Source organism: Schistocerca gregaria, chromosome 2, assembly GCF_023897955.1.
Source record: "Schistocerca gregaria isolate iqSchGreg1 chromosome 2, iqSchGreg1.2, whole genome shotgun sequence".
NCBI lineage: Eukaryota > Metazoa > Arthropoda > Insecta > Orthoptera > Acrididae > Schistocerca > Schistocerca gregaria.
In genome coordinates, this window is record NC_064921.1 from 336,210,287 (window position 1) to 336,235,460 (window position 25,174).

Sequence of the window (25,174 nt, forward strand, 5' to 3'; positions counted from 1 at the left end):
ATGTCAGCGGCCTGGATCCATGAGCTGTTATGTGGATAACTTTTTTTCCGAAAGTCACATGGTATATCGACAACCTCATAGATTCTAGATACTAACATGAACAGTCCTTTTGTTGTCACTTCCCACAATGATTGTAGAAATTGTAATGGAATTTTATCTATCGCTGTTGCCTTATTCGATCTTAAGTATTCCGAACCACTTCTACATTCAGACTATAATACAGCATTCCCTATCTGTTTCTTCTTGCATCGTTTCATGAGACAAGTCTTTCCCCTCACGAAGGCCTTCAATGAAACCTTTCAACTTACCCGCTCTCTCCTCTGCATTTAGAAGTGTAATTCCCATCGCAGTCTTAATGTTATCACCCTTGCTTTTAATTTCAGCCAAAGCTGTTTTGACTTTTCTATATGCTGAGTCAGTCCTTCCCACAACCATTTCTTTTTTGATTTCATCGTATTTTTCATGCAGCCAGTTTACCTTAGCTTCCCTGCACTTTCTCTTTATTTCACTCCTAATTTATTCGTGTTTATGTATTCCAGAATTTCTCTAAACATTCTTGTAGTTCCTTCTCTCATAGATCAACTGAAGTGTTTCTTGCGTCACTCAAGGTTTCTTCGCAGTTACTCTCTTTATGCCTGTGTTTTCTTTCCCAATTCTGTGATTGCTCTTTTTAGAAAGGTCTATTCGTCTTCAAGTTAACTGCAAACTGAGGTACTCATTATTGCTGTATCTATAGCCTGAGAGAACTACAAACGTATCTCTTCGTTCATTAACGATCCCGTATCCCACTTTTTAGCGTACTGAATTTTCCTGAGTAGTCTCTTAAACTTCAGCCTCCTCTCCATCAATGCTATATCGTGATCTCGACTCATTATCTGTTCCTTGGTGCGCCTCGAATCCAGCATCTGATTTCGGAATCTCTGCTTGACAATGATGTAATCTAACTAAAATCCTCTTGTCTTTCCGGTCTTTTCCAAGTATACGCCCCCCTCTTATGAATCTTTGAACAGAAAATTCGCTGTAAGTTGCGGAAATATAAAGCAGAACTAAATCACGCTATCTCTTCTCTCATTCCTCATAAGCCCTTATTCTCCCGTCACATTCTTCTACTTCTTCCGCTATAATGGCATTCCATCCCCCTATGATTATTATACTTAAGTATCCAGAATTTTGTCAGAAAGAGGGGAGGGGTTCGCTATTTGTTAAAGAGGACCTTAATAAGGCTCATTTTTTAAATTTATTCTGAATATAAATTTATTTTTACCGGAATATACAATTAAATATTTCTTTAATTAGCGATATAATAACTTCATTCTTTTGTCAAAGGAATTAAACTACAGTCTTCAATACTAATAAAGTCCTCTATGATGTACAACATACATTGTCGTTTATATAACGATTATTTACAAATACATTAGAGTTGTGACGGTAGAACTCAGGGTTCAAAGGATATTACGAATATGATCAAATGGTTCAGAAGGCTCTAAGCACTATCGGACTTAACATCTTAGGTAATCAGTCCCCTAGACTTAAACTACCTAAACCTAACGAACCTAAGGGCATCACACACATCCATTCCCGAGGCAGGATTCGAACCTGCGACCGTAACAGCAGCACGGTTCCGGACTGAAGCGCCTAGAACCGCTCTGCCACAGCGGCCGGCTACGAATAAGACATGTCATAGTAGAACATTGTTCCTGCAATAAAACATGAAGAGCCGATGTATCACCGTTCCACAAGTGAGTGTTCTTTATGCAAGAATACACAGTAAAAAATGACGATTGATAGCCACCTTCCACTATAAATATCGCTGAACTAGACATATTGTTGAAACGTTACACAAAACAACATTATATATATGTCACTGTGTTCACTAGTGAAGATCATTACAGTTTGAAAATAATAATAATCATACAAAATATGAAAAGGAATAAAAACTAATAAACCAAAGATTATGAGTAAAAATAATTTTTTTGAATATTTTTAGACCAGAAAAAAAAACCGCTGCACCACGAAGGAAATATCAAAATGAGACGGAAATCGGGTTCTATTATGTACATGTACGAATAAACAAATGATTACAGTTTCAAAAAATTTCGATAAATTATTCATGAGGAGTTTCACAAACTGAGCAAGTCAATAATGCGCTGGTCCACCTTTGGTCCTTATGCAGGCAGCTATTCGGACTGGCATTGATCGATAGATTTGTTGGATGTCCTCCTGAGGGATATCGTGCCTAATTCTGTCCAACTGGCGGGTCAGATAGTGAAAATCCTCAGCTGGTTTGAGGGAACAGCCCCTTAATGATCCAAATGTTCGCAAGTGGGAGAGATCCAGGGACCTTGCTCGCCAAGGTAGGGTTTGGGAAGCACGAAGATAAGCAGTAGAAACTCTCGCTGTGTGCAGGTGGGTATTTTTTTTTCTTTTTGGTCATCAGTCTACTGATTGGTTTGATGCGGCCCGCGACGATTTCCTTCCCTTTGCTAACCTCTTCATCTCAGAGTAGCACTTGCAACCTACGTCCTCAATTATTTGCTTTACGTATTCCAATCTCTGTCTTCCTCTACAGTTTGTGCCCTCTACAGCTCCCTCTAGTACCATGGAAGTCATTCTCTCACGTCTTACCAGATGTCCTATCATCCTGTCCCTTCTCCTTATCAGTTTTTTCCACATATTCCTTTCCTCTCCGATTCTGCGTAGAACCTCCTCATTCCATACCTTATCAGTCCACCTAATTTTCAACATTCGTCTATAGCACCACATCTCAAATGCTTCGATTCTTTTCTGTTCCGGGTTTTCCCACAGTCCATGTTTCACTACCATACAATGCTGTACTCCACAAGTACATCCTCAGTAATTTCTTCCTCAAATTAAGACCGGTATTTGATATTAGTAGACTTCTCTTGGCCAGAAATGCCTTTTTTGCCATAGCGAGTCTGCTTTTGATGTTCTCCTTGCTCCGTCCGTCATTGGTTATTTTACTGCCTAGGTAGCAGAATTCCTTAACTTCATTGACTTCGTGACCATCAATCCTGATGTTAAGTTTCTTGCTGTTCGCATTTCTTCTACTTCTCATTACCTTCGTCTTTCTCCGATTTACTCTCAAACCATACTGTTTACTCATTAGACTGTTCATTCCGTTCAGCAGATCATTTAATTCTTCTTCACATTCACTCAGGATAGCAATGTCATCAGCGAATCGTATCGTTGATATCCTTTCACCTTGTATTTTAATTCCACTCCTGAACCTTTCTTTTATTTCCGTCATTGCTTCCTCGACGTCAGAATTGCCTCTCTCGTCCCTTTACTTTTCCTAAAGCCAAACTGATCGTCACCTAGCGCATTCTCAATTTTCTTTTCCATTCTTCTGTATATTATTCTTGTAAGCAGCTTCGATGCATGAGCTGGTAAGCTGATTGTGCGAAAATTCTCGCACTTGTCAGCTCTTGCCGTCTTCGGAATTGTGTGGATGATGCTTTTCCGAAAGTCAGATGGTATGTCACCAGACTCACATATTCTACACACCAACGTGAATAGCCGTTTTGTTGCCACTTCCCCTAATGATTTTAGAAATTCTGATGGAATGTTATCTATCCGTTCTGTCTTATTTGACCGTAAGTCCTCCAAACCTCTTTTAAATTCGATTCTAATACTGGGTCCCCTATCTCTTCTAAATCGACTACTGTTTCTTCTTCTATCACATCTGACAAATCTTCACCTTCATAGAGGTTTATAATGTATTCTTTCCACCTATCTGCTCTCTCTTATGCATTTAACAGTGGAATTCCCGTTGCACTCTTAATGTTACCACCGTTGCTTTTAATGTCACCAAAGGTTGTTTTCACTTCCTGTATGCTGAGTCTGTCTTTCCGACAATCATATCTTTTTCGATGTCTTCCCATTTTTCCTGCATCCATTTCGTCTTAGCTTCCCTGCACTTCCTATTTATTTCATTTCTCAACGACTTGTATTTCTGTATTCCTGATTTTCCCGGAACATGTTTGTACTTCCTCCTTTCATCAATCAACTGAAGTATTTCTTCTATTACCCATTGTTTCTTCGCAGCTACCTTCTTTGTACCTATGTTTTCCTTCCCAACTTCTGTGATGGCCTTTTTAGAAATGTCCATTCCTTTTCAACTGTACTGCCTACTGCGCTATTCCTTATTGCTGTATCTACAGCGTTAGAGAACTTCAAACGTATCTCGTCATTCCTTAGAACTTCTGTATCCCACTTCTTTGCGTATTGATTCTTCCTGACTAATGTCTTGATCTTCAGCCTGCTCTTCATCACTACTATATTGTGATCTGAGTCTATATCTGCTCCTGGGTACGCCTTACAATCCAGTATCTGATTTCGGAATCTCTGTCTGACCATGATGTAATCTAATTGAAATCTTCCCTTATCTCCCGGCCTTTTTCAAGTATACCTCCTCTTCTTGTGATTCTTGAACAGGGTATTCGCTATTACTAGCTGAAACTTGTTACAGAATTAGTCTTTCTTCTCTTTCATTCCTAGTAGCAAGCCCATATTCTCCTATAACCTTTTCTTCTACGCCTTCCCCTACAACTGCATTCCAGTCGCCTATGACTATTAGATTTTCGTCCACCTTTACATACTGCATTACCCTTTCAATATCCTCATACACTTTCTCTACATGTTCATCTTCAGGTTTCGACGTCGGCATGTATGCCTGAACTATCGTTGTCGGTGTTGGTCCGCTGTCGATTCTGATTAGTACAACCCGGTCACTGAACTGTTCACAGTAACACACCCTCCACCCTACCTTCCTGTTCATAACGAATCCTACACCTGTTATACCATTTTCTGCTGCTGTTGATATTACCCGATACTCATCTGACCAAAAATCCTTGTCTTCCTTCCCCTTCACTTCACTGACCCCTACTATATCTGGATTGACCCTTTGCATTTCCCTTTTCAGATTTTCTAGTTTCCCTGCCACTTTCAAGCTTCTGACATTCCACGCCCCGACCCGTAGAACATTATCCTTTCGTTGATTATTCAATCTTTTTCTCATGGTAACCTCCCCCTTGGCAGTCCCCTCCCGGAGATCCGAATGGGGGACTATTCCGGAATCTTTTGCCAATGGAGAGATCATCATGACACTTCTTCAACTACAGGCCACATGTCCTGTGGATACACGTTACGTGTCTTTAATGCAGTGGTTTCCATTGCCTTCTGCATCCTCATGTTGTTGATCATTCCTGATTCTTCCGCCTTTAGGGGCAATTTCCCACCCCTAGGACAAGAGAGTACCCTGAACATCTATCCGCTCCTCCGCCCTCTTTGACAGGGCCGTTGGCAGAATGAGGCTGACTTCTTATGTCGGAAGTCTTCGGCCGCCAATGCTGATTATTTATCAAAACTTAGGCTGTTGCGGGGATCGAACCCGAGACTGAAGACGTTTTGATTATGAGTGAAAGACGCTACCCCTAGGACACAGGTACACCCTTGCTGTATTGCTGAAATGGAAGCCTGTGATGGCTTGTTATGAAGGGCATCACATTGGGGCGTAGAATATCGTCGACCTACAGCTGTGCTGCAAGGCTGCCGGGGATGACAACCAAAGAGTTTCCACTCCGAAAAGAAATGACACACTACACCATCACTCCTAGTCGTCAGGTCGTATGGTGAACCACAGTCAGGTCTTCGCTAGTCATCAGGGCAGAATTTGAAGCGCGACTCATCACCGAAGACAATTCTTCTGCGGTTAGTGATACTACGGGCCGAAATTTTGTCTGGAGAAGCCCCAGACTATTACTGGGATACGAGCGTGACTATCCCCAGCCACACTGGTCGACAACCAAGACTGACGATCTCGAGTTCCATTTCTTTTCTTAGCCAAGAGCCCTTTGCTTATCATCAACGCCACCCTTACAGTACAGTGATAGGTCGATGATATTCTACACTGTGTTTTGTTGCGCTGCATGACAAGCCATCCTTGGCTTACGTTTCAGCAAGATATTGTCTACCCGCACACAGCGAGAGTTTCTAGTGCTTGTCTTTGTGCTTACCAAACCCTACCTAGGTCAGCAAGTTCGCCGGGTACCTCCCGCATTAAGAACTTTTGGAGCATTGTGGGCTGGGCCCTCCAACCATCTTGGGGAATCTAGAGGGAATTTGGCACGGACTCAATAACTCCATCTGTCAATGCCAAGCCGAATAATAGCTCACGTGACGGCCAGAGGTTGACTAACGCGTTACTGGCTTTCTCAGTTTGTGAACCTCTTTTACTTCAATAAATCATTTGATTTTTCTGAAATTGTAATAATTGGTTTGTCTGTATATGTACATCACATCTACAGAGGTCCATTCCTTTCGAGTAATTCTTTCGTGACGCGTCATTTCTTTTGTGTCATATTGTATGTTAATATTGTACGACGAAATTGAAATATTACTTCCTTTCACTCTACATATCATATAAAATCAGAGTATACATTGAAAATTTGGTACTTGTATCAACGAAAGAACCATTCCTCTCCTCCCGCATAGGCCATGAAGGCCCAAAGGTACCGACTGGCCGCCGTGTCATCCTCAGCTCACAGGCATCATTGGATGCGGAGATGGAGGGGCATGCGGTCAGCACACTGCTCTCCCGGCTTTATGGCAGTTTCCGACACCGGAGCCAATCACGTAGCTGCTCAGTTTGCCTCACAAGGGCTGAGTGCACCCTGCTTGCCAACAGCGCTCGGCAGACCGGATGGTCACCCATTCGAGTGCTAGCTCAGCCCGACAGCGTTTAACTTCTGTAATCTGACGGGAGCCGGTGTTGGCAGAGAACCATTAGGTTTACATAAAAGGTGGACTCCTTAGATAAATAATTATTTAAAAATATTTTGCTGTAAAATTTTTATGTTCAAATCTAAATAGCAAAAATGGCTCTGAGCACTATGCGACTTCAATTCTGAGGTCATCAGTCGCCTAGAACTTAGAATTAATTAAACCTAAAAAACCTAAAGACATCACACGCATCCAAGTGCGAGGCAGGATTCGAACCTGCGACCCTAGCGGTCGCTCGGCTCCAGACTGTAGCGCCTAGAACCGCACGGCCACTACGGCTCTAAATACCATTCCGGCTCTAAATACCACAAAACATGATTTGATAACTGTAATATAAGTCTAAGTGTCCCTCCCTTTTCCGTGGCATTTAAGACATCTTCTGCCGAAAAGGAACAGAATAGTTTACTTATGTTAAGGCTAGTCCGGTCAATCTTCGACTGCCCACTGTATTCCACAAGTAAGTCATCGCTTGCTTCATTTTAGAAAATAACTTCGCAGCTTCGCACGTTGATAATGGTAGGAACGTAAGCACGCGCAAGAGGTACCGTATGCCTGGATAGAACAAGCATAAATAACCCGCGTAAGTTTTGCAGGGAGGACTGACTTTTCTTTATAGCACCATGTCACACACCGTAATGCTGCTCCAAGATCGTTTGGCGATATTCTATTCTCAGAGTAAACTTTCCGTGCAGATCGTTTATCAGAATTCTCCTGATGGTAGTTGATGGGTAACATTATTTCGATTGAAGGTAAAAAATCCTTTTTTCGATGACATTCTATCTCCAGATTTTAAATGAGATAATCTGCTGCTGGCAAAAGTAATACACTTCAAGAGAAGACATGTGGATTATTGTCCCTTCAGTCTGTTTCTTTACCTGCCTACGTACCTCCGTAACAGATTCAAACACTTCTTTAGCTAAGGTTGATGATTTTTCAAATCTCTTTTTGTATCATTTTTCCTCGGTGTATTTTTCGCCATCCAGTCAGCTGGTGATTTTTCTCGTTTACTTATTTGAACTGCGGAGCCAGTACTTTAAATTCATGATTGATAGACGATTGCAAATAAATTTACAAAAATTAACGTATTTACAGTATAACCTGCAATCAAACTCACTTTGGTTACAGTCGCTATTAAAGCCAAGTTCCCTAAGCAAATGCAGGATTTGGTATATGTCGGTTACACTTCTCAAACTCTGGTACTATTCATTCCATGGTCTAAAAATAACATATAACCGTAGTTTTTTTGTGAATATTTGCATATTTTGACCTTACAGGAAGTAAATTCATGCAAATTGCATATGGTGATTTTTTTATACTTAAATATTTTACACTTCCGTCCTTCATATTAATCATCTTTTTCTAAATGTAGTGCACAATATTACACTATTGTGCACAATAGTTCAGTTTTTGAGTTTTTCTCCATAAAATACGGGATTTACATAAAGAAGGATAAACCATTTTATTCGGCAATGATACCGGAGTTCTCACCAAGCAGAGAAGTTATCTCATTACCTAGGAGTGCCATAGTTTGGCAAACCACTGACAAGCAGTCATGCTCCAATCTCCCTTCCCATCCAAGGCCGTTTTACACTCATATTCGTTCAATCTGTATGTTAGCGAGGAAGTGCTCAGAAATGATGAGCGAGAATTTTTTGGGGCACCGTCATTATTATCGACAATGCTGTTCGAATAACCAGATTTGATATCGTTCTGTTCGACAGATAAGCTAGAACAATTGCTGGTGGCAAAAATGCAAAGGACCTGGAATTATTCGGCCATATACTTTCCCAGATTTCTTCTTTAAACTAAGCAGTCACATTTTGCAGTGTAGAAAGATCATTTTCTGCATTAAAGAACGTCCCGGCAGATAAACGAATGATCCTAAATGAGGAGAATTATTATTCATTTATTGTATGGCTTTTAGTGTCGAGAGTCCCCAGAGAGATGTTCGATTCGACTATGATGCATTTCTATTCATTTAAGCAGAGAGACTGCATCTTTAGGGGAACTGATTCTGTGAGGAAGGAAAATAATTCGGAAGGAACTGGATGTGGCCGACAGTAAGGGACCAGTCTCAGCACTTGTCTAAAGTATTAAAGGGAAAGGAACCACAGAAAAGATTTTCAATGTTGTTGGTGGATGGATTCGAGCCACCTCGCTTCTCGGATCCACGGATTCTCCTCAGTTCAGCACTGTGTGTCAGAGCGCAGAACTACCATGGAGGTTGGAGAGTTTGTAAAAGCTGGTTGCTGTACATTGTTTCGAAATAAAAGAAAATGAATCACAAGCAAAGATGGACTTCGGATAGTCCATGTTTTTCATTTAATTGAGCATTTTTTTGTCATTTTATTGTACATGAATTCCAGGCTCAGTTATTACAGTATTACAAGGGCGTAATTAAATGTTGAACGAAATGGGCAGTGAGGGATAGAGAGCGCAGTCGGCGCGGACGAATTCAATCAGGCCGCTGAAAAAATATTTTAGAAACGAACGAGTTATAGAGTGTGCTGTCATCATATATCCATTCCGCTCACTACAAACCCGATCCCAGCGTTCCGAATCGGAAAAAGTTTTCATAACTGAGTACACCCACGTGACCACATTGGGCGATATTTTACCATTTGAGCTACTAAAGATAGACTGCTTAGCAAATGCAACCGTCGCTGTTCGGTCGATATGTTCGTTGATCGACCGGATTTTTGAGCGACACAGGCAAATCCAAGTCTATTTTCATGCACTGATTTTGATACAATGTTATTTCTAATTATGTTTGCCGCTCTGCTGCTATTTTAAACACTGAAATATTGCAACTTCAAAGTTCTTCCTGTTTCCAAATAAAGACTTCAGTGCCAAAGTTAAACTGCTATTGGCAACTAGTCAAATTATATAAGTGCTTAAATATATCATTTACCCTAACGCTGGTGGATGAATCGAACTAAGTTTACTTCTTCTTTCTTAATGTAAATTTATCGATCACTAGATATTATCACAACAGCTCAAATACAATGAACGCCAGCACATCTTACATTAAACTGAGCTGTAAGTAAGATCTGCAATGATAGATGGGCTTGTTGACTATGGAGAGTGCGTATCCCGTTTTCGTCGTATGTAGCTTCATTTGGCTGTTAGGTACCCCTTGGACTCCCCCTCCCTCCCCCCCCCCCCCTACCACCCGTCATCTTCTGCTGCATCCGTCTTTATAGTCTCAAAAGACATTAACCGTGTTTCTTCATTCCTTAGTATTTCCGCATCTCACCTCTTTGAGCACTGATTTTTCCTGAGTAGTCTCTTAAACTGCAACCTACTATTCATCACTACAACATTGTGATCTCAGTCTATATCTACTCCTAGGTACGCCTTATAATCCACTATCTGACTTCGGAATCTCTGCTTGACCATTACGTAATCTAACTGATATCCTTCCGTATCTCCCGGCCATTTCCAAGTGCACATTCTCATGTTGTGATTCTTGAACAGAGTATCCACTATTACTAGCTAAAATTTATTACGGAACTCAATTGGACTTTCTTCTCTCTCATTCCTAGTACCAAATGCATATTCTCCTGTAATCCTTTCTTCTACCCCTTCCCCCACAGCTGCATACCAATCTCCCATGACTGTTAGATTTTCCTCTCCCTTAACGTTCTGAATTACCCGTTCAATGTCCTCATATATTTTCTCTATCTCTTCAGCTTCGGCAGCTTGCGAAGTCGAGATGTATATCTGAACTATCGTTGTCGGTGTTGGTCTGCTATCGCTTCCGATGAGAACAACCCTATCATTGAACTGTTCCCAGTAACTCACTCTCAGCCCTACCGTCCTATTCTTAACCCTGTCATACTATTTTCTGCCGCTGTTGATATTACCCAATACTCATTTGACCAAGAATTCTCGATTTCCTTCCATTTCACTTCGCTGACTCCCACTGTATTTAGGTTGGGCCTTAGCATTTCCATTTTCACTTTTCTAACTTCCCTATCTTCTGTTTTTGTTTTGAACAGCCAGTGTCGGTTGGTCACAGCCATTGTGCTCCCTGCCGCCGTTGGATAAGCAGCTGCAGCAGGAAGTCGTATAACCCTAGCTTACTTATTTGTTAGATAGTTTAATTAATTTCTTTGCGTGTTTTTTGGTACTTACATTGTTTAATTAATATATTTCGGGCGTATTATAGTATTTGACAGTTGTAGCATCGCGCTTTAGTGTTTACTTGGTAGATTTTTATTTAAATTGCGTGTGAGTTTCGTACAGGAGGTGCAATTTCGAGTTTTAGTTCTGTAATCGCAAATTCAGCAGATTGTAGCGCAGTCGTTAGGCATTTGTACAGGTTAGTTGATACATTCTTTACGTGTTTCGCTTGCGTTATCTAGGCACGGACTCGTGTTTCAGTAACTGTTGTTCAACATCGATTAGAATGGACAGGGACTGCGATTGCTGTGTTCGGATGAGGGCTGACTTGGCATCCCTTCGCTCACAGCTGCAATCGGCGCTGACTTCGGTCGCGCAGCTTGAGGCTGTTGCCAATGGGCACCACTGTGGGGAGCCGGACTCGGGTATCACGGGGATGTCAACCTCGTCCCGTCTGTCCCCAGATCGGTCTGCCGCTGTGGTTGCCCCGGTTGCTGCCCGCAGTGGGGCTGAGCCCTCGCCTGTGGTTGATTGGGAGTTCGTTCCAAGGCGTGGCAGGCAGCGAAAGGCGTCCCCGGAGGCTGATCAGAAAGCCTCCCCGGTGCGTCTGACAAACCGGTTTCAGGCACTGTCTCTGGCTGAGCCAGATGCATCTGCCTACCCTGTTTCAGAGGATCATTCTCAGCCCTCAAGGTCCGGGCAATCGCAGAGGGTGGGCTTACTGGTAGTTGGAGCTCCAATGTTAGGCACGTAATGGGGCCCCTTAGGGATACGGCGGCTAAGGAGGGGAAGAAATCCAGTGTGCACTCCGTGTGCATTTCGGGAGGAGTCATTCCTGATGTGGAAAGGGTCCTTCCGGATGCCATGAAGAGCACAGGGTGCAGCCAGCTGCAGGTGGTGGCACATGTCGGCACTAATGACGTGTGTCGCTTTGGATCTGAGGAAATTCTCTCTGGATTCCAGCGGCTATCTGATTTGGTGAAGGCTTCCAGTCTTGCTTACTAGATGAAGGCAGAGCTCACCATCTGCAGCATCGTTCACAGAACCGACTGCGGACCTTTGGTGCAGAGCCGGGTGGAGGGTCTGAATCAGAGGCTCAGACGGTTTTGCGACCGTGTTGGCTGCAGATTCCTTGACTTGCGCCATAGGGTGGTGGGGTTTCGGGTTCCGCTGAATAGGTCAGGAGTTCACTACACTCAGCTGGCGGCTACACGGGTAACGGAGGCTGTGTGGCTTGGACTGGGCGGTTTTTTAGGTTAGAAGGCTGCAATGTCAAAGGGTGCATGGCAATTACAGGACGTGCTTGGATCAAGGAACAGTCAGAATTATAGTTGTAAATTGTTGTAGTTGCGCTGGGAAAGTCCCTGAGCTTCAAGCGCTAATAGAAAGCACAGAAGCTGATATCGTTATAGGTACGGAAAGCTGGCTAAAGCCTGAAATAAGTTCTGCAGAAATTTTTACGAAGTCTCAGACGGTGTTCAGGAAAGATAGATTAGGCAGAATTGGTGGTGGAGTGTTAGTGTCTGTCAGTAGTGGTTTATCTTGTAGTGAAGTCGAAGTAGACACTCCGTGCGAATTGGTATGGGTGGAGGTTATACTTAACAGCCGAATTAAGTTAATAATTGTCTCCTTCTACCAACCCCCAGACTCCGATGATACAGTTGCGGAACAGTTCAGAGAAAGTCTGAGTCTCGTAACAAATAAATACCCCACTCATACGGTTATAGATGGTGGGGACTTCAACCTTCCCTCGGTATGTTGGCAAAAATACTTGTTCAAAACCGGTGGTAGGCAGAAAACGTCTTCCGAGATTGTCCTAAATGCTTTCTCCGAAAATTATTTCGAGCAGTTAGTCCACGAACCTACGCGAATTGTAAATGGTTAAGAAAACACACTTGACCTCTTAGCCACAAACAATCCAGAGCTGATAGAGAGCATCATGACTGATACAGGGATTAGTGATCACAAGGTCGTCGTAGCTAGGCTCAATACCATTTCTTCCAAATCCATCAGAAACAAACGCAAAATAATTTTATTGAAAAAAGCGGATAAAGTGTCACTAGAAGCCTTCCTAAAAGACAATTTCCATTCCTTCCGAACTGACTATGCGAATGTAGACGATATATGGCTCAAATTCAAAGATATAGTAGCAACAGCAATTGAGATATTCATACCTCATAAATCTCTAAGAGATGGAACGGATCCCCCGTGGTAGACAAAAAAGGTCCGAACGCTGTTGCAGAGGCAACGGAAAAAGCATGCGAAGTTCAGAAGAACGCGAAATCCCGAAGATGGGCTAACATTTACAGACGCGCGAAATTTGGCACGTACTTCGATGCGAGATGCCTTTAATAGGTTCCACAACGAAACATTGTCTCGAAATTTGGTAGAAAATCCGAAGAAATTCTAGTCGTATGTAAAGTACACAAGCGGCAAGTCGCAGTCAATACCTTCGCTGCGCAGTGCCGATGGTACTGTTACCGACGACTGTGCCGCTAAAGCGGAGTTATTGAACGCAGTTTTCCGAAATTCCTTCACCAGGGAAGACGAATGGAATATTCCTGAATTTGAAACACGAACATCTGCTAGCATGAGTTTCTTAGAAGTAGATACCTTAGGGGTTGCGAAGCAACTCAAATCGCTTGATACGGGCATGTCTTCAGGTCCAGGTTGTATACCGATTAGGTTCCTTTCAGATTACGCTGATACTATAGCTCCCTACTTAGCATTCATATACAACCGCTCGCTCACCGATAGATCTGTACCTACAGATTGGAAAATTGCGCAGGTCGCACCAGTGTTCAAGAAGGGTAGTAGGAGTAATCCATTTAACTACAGACCTATATCATTGACGTCGGTTTGCAGTAGGGTTTTGGAGCATATACTGTATTCAAACATTATGAATCATCTCGAAGGGAACGATCTATTGACACGTAATCAGCATGGCTTCAGAAAACATCGCTCTTGTGCAACGCAGCTAGCTCTTTATTCGCACGAAGTAATGGCCGCTATCGACAGGGGATCTCAAGTTGATTCCGTATTTCTAGATTTCCGGAAAGCTTTTGACACCGTTCCTCACAAGCGACTTCTAATCAAGCTGCGGAGCTATGGGGTATCGTCTCATTTGTGCGACTGGATTCGTGATTTCCTGTCAGGAAGGTCGCAGTTCGTAGTAATAGACGGCAAATCATCGAGTAAAACTGAAGTGATATCAGGTGTTCCCCAGGGAAGCGTCCTGGGACCTCTGCTGTTCCTGATCTATATAAATGACCTGGGTGACAATCTGAGCAGTTCTCTTAGATTGTTCGCAGATGATGCTGTAATTTACCGTCTAGTAAGGTCATCCGAAGACCAGTATCAGTTGCAAAGCGATTTAGAAAAGATTGCTGTATGGTGTGTCAGGTGACAGTTGACGCTAAATAACGAAAAGTGTGAGATGATCCACATGAGTTCCAAAAGAAATCCGTTGGAATTCAATTACTCGATAAACAGTACAATTCTCAAGGCTGTCAATTCAACTAAGTACCTGGGTGTTAAAATTACGAACAACTTCAGTTGGAAGGACCACATAGATAATATTGTCGGGAAGGCGAGCCAAAGGTTGCGTTTCATTGGCAGGACACTTAGAAGCTGCAACAAGTCCACTAAAGAGACAGCTTACACTACACTCGTTCGTCCTCTGTTAGAATATTGCTGCGCGATGTGGGATCCTTACCAGGTGGGATTGACGGAGGACATCGAAAGGGTGCAAAAAAGGGCAGCTCGTTTTGTATTATCACGTTATAGGGGAGAGAGTGTGGCAGATATGATACACGAGTTGGGATGGAAGTCATTACAGCATAGACATTTTTCGTCGCGGCGAGACCTTTTTACGAAATTTCAGTCACCAACTTTCTCTTCCGAATGCGAAAATATTTTGTTGAGCCCAACCTACATAGGTAGGAATGATCATCAAAATAAAATAAGAGAAATCAGAGCTCGAACAGAAAGGTTTAGGTGTTCGTTTTTCCCGCTCGCTGTTCGGGAGTAGAGAGATAGTATGATTGTGGTGAACCCTCTGCCAAGCAGAGTAGTCATGTAGATGTAGATGTACCACGTTCAATCTTCTGACATTCCACAGCCCGACTCGCAGAACGTTGTCCTGTCGCTGGTTATTCAACCTTATCGTCACCTCCCAGGCGTCCAGATTGGGGACTAGTCCGGAATCTTTTGCCAATGGAGTGACCGTTGTGACACTTTTTTCAATTGTTAAAGGCCACATGTCCTGTGAATACACATTATGTGTCTGTAAAACACTGGTTTCGGTTGACATTTACATCCTCGCGCGATCGATCATCGCTGATTCTTCCGCCTTTAGGAGCAGTTTCCCTCTCCAAGGCAAGAGATTGCCCTGAATCTCTGTGCGCTTCTCCGCCCACTTTTACATGTCCGTTGATAGAATGTGGGTAACTTCTTATCCCGGAAGCCTTCAGCTGCCACTACTAATGACTATTATTCAAAATTTTTAAACGGTAGTTGGGTTCGAAACCACGGCCGAGAACGTTTTGGTCACTAAGCAAAGACGCTAGACTAAGTGTGCACGCCAGTACTGTCCTATAAATCGTAGAACACGGTACACTTACCGGTGAGAGCTATTGTGACAATGTATTCTATTCCCGTTAGGGTCTTTTATGAGTCCATTCGGCCGTGACTTCTTTTTCATGGATGACGATCACAGCCTCACCGAGCAGTCCAGGTGGAGACGCTCTTCTAACGAGATGATATTCGGCTAAAGGTCTTGCCTGCCCATTCCCGCGACCTAAATCCCATCCTGCACGTGTGCGATGCGTTGGAGGCACGTATTGCAACACGTCCACATGTTCCAAACACCGTCCCGCATTTGTCAGCTGTGCTGGTGAAGGAATGAAGCGCCCTCCCACATCAACTCGTTACCAATCTTGTAGCCATCATGGGAGCAGGTTGTAGGGCATGCATTGCCGTCCACGGTGACGACGCACTCTGTCTTGAACTATGTCTTGCCTTTTGTAATGTGCTGTGGCTATATCACATACATTTGTTTAATTGCGTACTTTTTAGTTACCGTCAGTTCTTTCTATGTATGATCCGATTCTTATCGAGCCGGTTAATTGGGAGTAATATGTCATGAGAAAGTTACTTTCGTCCATACGTCTTTCACACCAGTGTATTACATACTTCACCCGCCGGCAATGTCGCAGTTACAGGTTGCCTACATGACGCCTTCCAAAAATTATGATATGCAATATTTCTAACAGTTGTTGACTGCAATTAAAAAATTTAAAATTCTCTCATAATCTACACATTCAGGGCCATATCTTTTAAGTTGATGGTTCAACACAATAAGTCATTCATTGATTCTTTTAGCGACCCCCTGACCCCATAACTTTAGAAGACTGTTTCGACTACAAAGCAGAAGTTTCGCTGGGAAGCCCTTATACATTCTGCATACAGTTCCGATCACGCCTCATGTAATTTTCAAACTATTGATGCGATGATACATGGTGTAAGTGCGCTGCTTCTGTGTTGGCAGCGCTGTGTAGCGCTTTGCATTAGATCTCTGACTGCGCATTTAAATCACCAGCAGTGTTGAGCAGTTGGAAGTTAGCCGCCAGCAGTGATGGAAGTACTGTTGGGCAGTTGGAGGTGTACAGCCAGCAATGATGGATGTTAAATGTGACAAGTTAGCACTGACGAAGGGTAGAGGTCTGAAGTGTTAGCGTAGGGTAACGTCCTGGAAGTCTCCGACTTGGAGATTATTCATGATTATATATCTTCGTACTAGGTGTCAATGACGATTTAGAATCGTGTCTGAGCTGGATGTCACATTGCTAAGGTAAAAAATACATTATTTGGTTTGCAACAAAATCTTTCCTTTGATAACCACATACCTATTAGTATTTAGTGGCTTTAGTAGTTAGAATCTTTTATTTAGCTGGCCGTATTGACGCTCGCTTTATTTCAGTAGTTCGTATAATGAAGATTTTTGTGAGGTAAGTCCTTAATGAAATGTATAGGTTATTGTTAAGATTTATTTTTATTTTTAGTCAGGACCATTCTTTTGAATTATTTGGAGTCAGGTTGTAATAGTTTTGAGCAGTCAGATTGCGTTGCGCTAGAATATTGTGGGACAGTGTTAACGTGATAAAAAGAAAAGTAAAGAGAAAGTAGGCTCAGTACGTTAAGTTTTCCACAGCTGTTTCAGAATCAAATAACCTAGAAGTTTCATCTCCTCAGTCATCCTGCAATTTAAGTACTGATTCAGACATTTAGAGAAAGAAGTTTCAGTGTATATGCCGTGCGGCTAGGGCCTGTTGCAAGTCTTTTAAACTGACCCCACTTCGGTGACCTGCGTGTCGATGGGGATGAAAGGATGATGACATGGACACCACAACACCCAGTCCCTCAGCGGAGAAAATCTCCGACCCAGCCGGGAATCGAACACGCGCCGTTTAGTATGACATTCCGTCACGCCTACCACTTTTTTTTTTTTAATTTTAGGGAGAGGAAGGGCAACGCGTGATACACTTCGCACTAGGAATGGGGTCTGTTCACGGCACTGCCAGTGCGTCGAGGCCCAAACCCCTCCCACCCCTTTTTTCATGTCCCCTGTTGGGTCGTAGCACGAAGTGTGCATAAATCTTAACACAAAACTCTCATTCTCCGATGTAAGAAATACAAAACCAACTCTTCTCTGAGTAGAAAAAATGGTTCAAATGGCTCTGAGCACTATGTGACTTAACATCAATGATCATCGGTCCCCTAGAACTTAGAACTACTTAAACCTAATTCATCTAAGGACAGCACACAACACCCAGTCATCACGAGGCAGAGAAAATCCCTGACGCCACCGGGAATCGAACCCGGGAACCCGGGCGTGGGAAGCGAGAACGCTACCGCACGACCACGAGCTGCGGACCTCTGAGTAGAAACTGAACACTGGTAAAACTTAACAATTCTTCTTGAAACACAAATATTTTGGAAGTCGAACACTAGTAATTCTGAACAAAATGTTTTGAGAAAACTCTTCGCGTAACATAGAAGTTTCGGAAACAAGGTAATAGTAAATAATAATAAGAACACAAGTAACTTTTAACTATCTTCTGTTCGTTCTCGTTCAAGGTGTTGCAGTGGTTCCACATATTTAACCGACACCCATTTTTTTCAAAAATTATCTTCAGCATGCTGCCGTAGAGCTTCTTGTGGTTGCGATACGTGCTGATTTTTGCGTATTCACACTTCATGTAAACGCGGAATTCTATCTCGTTGTCCGACCCGATTGTTGATGACGTAACTAACATATTTTCCCAGTAACCAGCTAATGGCGTTGGTTTTTAATTTCGGAAAGTACGTCATGTCTGGTCTCAAGAGGAGCGATGGCGTTATATATTCCGTCGAGGATCCAATTCCAGTTATTCACATTGCCTCCACAGGTGAATCTGTGGATGCGTGTATTCACCAGATTGCATTTTCCACAACGGTATGTCTCATTTAAACCGATCCCATATAGTCTCTCGAAGCTGCTGATGACATTGGTAACTGTTTTGTACCATGCAGAAATAGCGTCTGTAGATCGCCCGGCATAGTTGATGTTCCGCCATAGAGCTTTCCAGTCACAATTTGGGAATTTCGTTTCAATTTTGTTTCTGCTCTCATTTAATTTCCTTTCAAGTATGATGTCACACGCTGTGATACATGTGTTGCTTCTGATTTCGTCACTAAGGTAACTTGTTTCGAGGCAAAAGTTCCTTACATACTGCAGACGGGCATTAATCCTTCGCACATCAATTGGTGCTTGCAGGCTATGGGGTGTCACAGCCTCAAAGAGCTTTGCGGTTATATATTGTGGAAGTTCTCTGAGTATATGGAAAGTCCGTTTGAGGAACAGAGCAGGCGCTTTATTTCGAATTTCCACCAAACCGAGGCCCCCGTTTCTGACATCGAGTATTACGGTAGTCGCACCAAACCTGAATGTGTCTCCTCGCCGTAAATAATTGGTAACAGTGGACATGATCCCTTTCGCTACAAGTTTGGGGATTGGAAATACCTGCGCAGTTGAAATACGCTTTTGACAAAATACAGGAGTTGATGAATCTGACTTTTTGCACCTGGTCCATAGTTAGATGGATGTTCTCCATTACAGCAGCATGAACTTTCCTCCTAGATTTCGTCTAGTTAAAAGCTGCCATTAAGGTTATTCCCAAAGTTTTACCTTTGTTGCCGGCCGCGGTGGTCTCGCGGTTATAGGCGCGCAGTCCGGAACCGTGCGACTGCTACGGTCGTAGGTTCGAATCCTGCCTTGGGCATGGATGTGTATGATGTCTTTAGGTTAGTTAGGTTTAAGTAGTTCTAAGTTCTAGGGAACTGATGACCACAGCAGTTGAGTCCCATAGTGCCCAGAGCCATTATTATTATCTTAGTTGTCTTGTTTTGCCCATGCCAGTCGGAGGTGATCTAGGCCCCGCAGATTCCATATTTAACTTTTGTTTTCATTTGTTGTCGCTCCCGACGCTAGACAATACTTTTGGATTTCTCTTTCCAGAGTAACTGTCTCTCCCTTATTACAGCACCCACCAGAATAAGCTCGTATGACAGTTTTCTCACCACTCATTGTTATGCCTATTAATCTTACGTGGACAGTGCGGAGAAAGGGCTCTAAAGAGTCGGAAAAGATAAGGGAATGCCCTGTGGAACACCTCGCCTTATCTGTATGGGTTTAGATGTTTGGACATTGATTACTATTTTCGCATTTATACCTGTTGCAATATTTCTTAGCATGTTGACAATCTGAGGATGGAGAGCCATTCTTGACAGCGTTGCAAATAGGTATCTATGACTAACGTGGTCAAAAGCTTTGTTGAAATCTATAAAGATTAAAGCGCATTTTATACTTGTCGCTGAGGTAATTGCAATGACGTCTCTGATAGACTGTCGAATATCGTTCTGGTTGGAGATCAAGATTGACGATGACTCAATATTTTGTTGGAAAAGGCAGACAGTCTTTTGTTGATAATATGCGAAATTATTTTCTAACCAGAATTTAGTAGCGAAAGAGGCCGAAAATTGTTTAAGTTGGTTTTGGCTTTACTCTTCGGAATCAGTACTATTTTACTTTCCTTAAACTCTGCAGGGACCGGTTTTCCGTTCAGTACTTCATTCGCCATGGAAGCGATCTTGCCCCCAATTATAGACCAGTAGCGGGCATAAAACTCCACATGGAGGCCATCAAGTCTAGGAAATTTTTTGAGAGGTGAGTTACGCACTGCCTCATGCACTTCGTCTTTAGTAATAGGTGACAGGATGTCAGCGTTTTCTGTTTCTGGCAATTGTGGACCTAAAATAGTGAGGAAGTCCTCGGGAGCTGCAATGTCCACTGTGGTAGGGGCATATACGTTGTCATAGTACCTGTGGACTTCCTCCAGTATTTCTTTCTGGCATGTGAGCCTTATACCAGTATGCGTCTGGACATCATCAATAAAAGTTTGACGTGTGTTGTTAGCATGCCGCACCAAGTGACACAGAGAAGCTGTTTCATCTGCTGCTACTGATGTGGCTTTCGATTTAACTTTTTGTCCCTCCATCTGTTGCCGTTTAATGCTTAATAACTTGGCTTTTATTTTTTGATATCATTCAGACGAACTGCGTCATCACGTGCCTGTTGATATAAGTCTCTTAAAACTTTATAATACAACTCCATTGTATTCCTCAACTCCCTGTGCCTCGCTACACTATACTGCATGAAAACTTTCCGCAGCCTTCGTTTATCCCTCGTAGTTCACCAGTCAATGACTGTTGGATGCTTGTCTACTGTGTGGAGGAACATAGTCCATGCTACTCTTATTTCCTGTTCCAGTTCTTCGTCAGTTAAAACAGAGATATTCAGATTCCATTGGCCTCTGAAACGACGAGTTGGCTGTACACTTAAATTAAAGCAAGTTAAAAGAGTACTGTGATCGCTAAAATACACGGGAACAGTTTCAACGTTTAATAAAAAATTTTGCAAATTTGGTGACACGTAAATTCTATCTAGTCTGCTGCGGGAGTGGCTGGTTATATACGTGAACTCGACTGACGTGCTGAAGTTCACACACATCCGTAAGTTGTAGATCACTTACTAACTGTTTTAACTATGGCGAGTAGCTGAAAGTGGGTTGTTGATCTTTCTGGGTTAAAGCACAGTTAAAAATCTCCACCTAGTATGAGAGAAGTCGAATTTTTCATCAATAAATGAATAAGTTCCCAATTTATGGGAATTTCCTGATGGGGCGTAAAGGTTAAGCACGGTCACATCGAAAATTTTTATGCCTATAGCTCTTTCTGATTCTAGTCCTTCGATTTCAGTCACCGGAATGCTATCCCTTACAGGAATGGCTGTACCGATATTGGCTTCCGTAGAAACATTAACAATTTCAAAAAAGCCTGGGATCCTAAACTCCTTTATCGCAACTTTTTGTAGCAACGCGACATCTGTTCCAGGCTGGTACAAGAATTCTTTTAGTGCTGCCAATTTCAAGGGTGACTATATTTTATTAATGTTAATAGTAGTAATTCTATAAGCTTGTATCACAGACATACCAGAAGAAGCTGTTTGGGATGAGGATCTGTATGATTATAGCATCAACGTGCTTCTCTGCAAGTCACGATCTTTACAGGCTGTGTGTCCATTACATGTACTAACTTCCTAGAAAAATGTTTACTGCTTTGAAACAAAGTGCTTGAAAGGAAAATTATCCTGAAATCCTGACAATGTATAGCTATAAGTCACTGTGGTCTTTATCTTTCTCCTCGTTAGTGTTGGCCCTCATGACTTCATATTTAATATTCTTTTTCTTGATGTCTTTCTTCTCTGGTGTGGCTTTCGCTTGATGACGCGTGACAGCAAGACCTGGTTTCGGTCGCAGCTTCCGACGGTGGCCATCTGGCGCAACGGCGGTGGCGTGCGAGTCGTCAATATTTGGCTCCAGTGTGTTGTCTGTTGTGTTGGCTTGCTGGCGAGGCGGTTATGCTTGTTTATTTCCTCCTTCGGCGCGGTGTTGCGCTTCAGACTCAGTAGGTTGTTTACTGGGTACTTCCTCGTACTGTTCGCACTGTATGGGCTGTGCACTTTATGCGGTTATTGCAGCTGTGAACTCAGGCTCAGGGTCACATTTCTGTGAAAGGTCACTACCACCTGCGTCACTGTCTGTTCGTGGCGGTACAATTCCTTGTGCGGAAGTGGGAGCTACATCGATCTCCATTTCATCTCCTTTTTCCACTTCAAACAGATTTTCAGGACTTGTCTTCGGCTTCCTGGCTACGAGTGTTTCACAGGAAGAGTCCTCATCAACATTTTTTTTCAGTGTCATCTACAGGACGCTTTTTAGTGGGAAAACTCGCTGTCACGTGACGAAATTTCAGCAGTTAATGCAAGCTTTAAAGACGGAAATTCATCAACATTTAGTGAAACACTTTCAGAAGTAGTAACAGGATCCACGACAGCCGCCGGCTCTGTTGTGTTACTAGCTGGCAACAAATCATTGAGTGTTAATTTCCGGCGTTGCGTAAGGTTATTTTTTACCACAAAAACACGGCGAGGGCAGTCCTAACGGAGGTAATCAGACTAGTTACATACATGACATGTAGGGGTTTACCCTGAGTAAATAACAGGCGCCTTGTGTGGGAGGGAATGTTTGCCTTCACTTCCATCTACACGGAGTGAATGCCTTTAAAGCACTGCAGCTTGATATGCGAAGCCTACCTTTCGTTTACTAGTTGCCTGACAACCCCAGATTTTGAAAGGACATCTTTAATTTTCGAGTTGTCTATTTCTATGGGAACATTCAAAACCCTAACATTTCTAATTAGAGACTCGGAATTCCTGAGTTTTACAGTACTTTTAGTACCATCACGGTGTATAAATTGCGTTTCATAACCAAATTTTTCCAGAAAGCGGTCTACACTCACGGGATCGTTAAACTTTACAAAAATGCAGTATTCATGAGAGTCTGGCAGCATGATACGAACAGATTTAGAATGAAGGCCAATTACCTCGATGATCCAGTCGCGTATTTCAGGTGCAGAGAGCTGTACTTGACTGTGTACTTGTAGAAAGTGAAAATCGCTGTGTTTTTTCTCACGGAGTTTGCCATGGTGCTCTGCAGCGAAGAAATTTCGGAAAACGCCGAAATCTCAACGGCACTACGTACAGTTAAAGCCAGACTGAACCACTCAGCTACCAGGGGCGGACGATGCGATGATGAAAAACATTTGTTGCCTTCGATTTTCTTTGGACGATAAGATGCTCGCCTGGGTACAATCTTCGTTTTCATAAGCAATTGAAAACATTTTTCTGTGAAGACATTGATGCCTTTTCTCATATTGGGAAAAAAGTATCAACAGTTATGGAGATTACTTTTGAAATAAAGTTTACTCACTTTTTTCCGTCTGTCTAGTTTTCATTTAACTGTGCATTACATCTAAGGAAGAGTGGCCAAAAATCATGGGAAACAGATCTGGTAGGTAAGGGTTCTGATGCCCAAATTCAGGATGGAGCCAGTAGTGGGATAAATCCGGTTCTGGAGCATTTTTGAACATATTAATTGAATAGTCAATTAAATCTATGAAATAAATACCCCCATCTGTCTATGGGAATTCCCCTGGGCATCGCAGGGTCCCTTGTCCTCACCCTGGGAAATCCCCAGCCCTCCCAGTCCCTCCCTCTAGGAGATCACACCTGCATGCTGAACCAGGATTTGAACCTGGGATCTTTGCCTTTGAAGTTTGGAGAGTAAAAGAAAAGATTCTGATGCAATTTAGATATCAAAGTAATTGTTTAATTAATTAAATTGATCAGTTAACCATACCAACCCCTTCTCCCTCACCCACCTGGAAAAGTGATAAGAAATTGAAAATCTGTAGGAAATAAAAAATCTGTTTGAAATTCATATTTTCGTGGTAAATTCAAATTTTTGAATCAAACTCAGATGCCGATTACCTTGCATAGCAGAGGTCATAATAATAAAATTATAATAATAATTACACTTAATTATAATATTCATTATTTATAAAAATTAAAATTTCATGGCGCTGGTGGGGAAGAACATAGGATACTCTCTTTATTTCATCATCTTTGGAACGATGACCCGGTCTATGATGCCACAGTCTAAGATGGCTGACGCAGAATATTGGCGCTCCCTTCCTCCTATTGAGCGAGAATCCGAAAATTGGCGGACAATTCCAAGATCGGCTCGAAAATTAAAACTTTTTCGTCTGACTGTGAAGCATGTGAGTTGGTATTTGCCATTGATCGAGCGCTAGAGAGTACCTGTAGCCAACCTCGTCAGCAGCTGCTGGATGTACAGTGGATAAGAAGGGTCATAATCACAAAACAACAACCTATCACTCACGTGCAGAAAAACAGGTGCTGGGAGGCACATAAGGACCACTCCTAAACTGTTTTTTTTTTCCTTTACTGCATTTCGATTCCCACTAAGGGGGCGGGTTGGCAGCAGGTTATTACGCTGCTCTGGGGCCTACAGACTTTTTAAAACCTAAGAGGAAGGTGAGAAACAATAAAAGCAGGCGATAAAACGGTGACTTCAATTGTAAAACGGTGAAAAATAGTGGAAAGTTAAAACATAAAACAAAAGGGTTGGCAATGCTAATAAAATACACAGGAAGCAGACAGGTAACATAGTAGACAGACAATTAAAAAAACATGGCGACAGTCTGGTTTCTGTTCACAAGAGATATAAAAATCACACACAGCGATGGTATGATGTCCATTCGCAACACTTTGGAAAAGACACACAACACTGAACATTCACTGTAAACATTGCACTAAAATGTCGACACAAAGATGACATACCATAGCCAAGGGCAAATGGAAGGGGGGTGGGGAGACCTGGACAGATGAGAGGAAAAACAAGGAGGGAGGAAAGGAAACACGAAAGGGGGGAAACCGAAGGAGGTAGAGGACTCATAAGGGGGGGGGGAGGGGCAGGACAGACGTGAGAGGGAATGGGAAAAGGCAGAGGAGGGAAATGAAAAAGAAGTCGGGGAAGAGAAGGGGAGCAGAGAGAGGGTAGGTGGGGAAAAAGGAGGTTGGACGGGTGGGAGAGGGAGCCCAGGAAAAGGACGGAGGAAAGGAGGGGGGCTGAGGATCAGAGTTCATAGGAGGGATAAATGGAGGGAGAGAGGGCATCATCTGGGAGGGGGAGTTTATGGAAGCCATCTTTGGAAAGGAGATGGTATA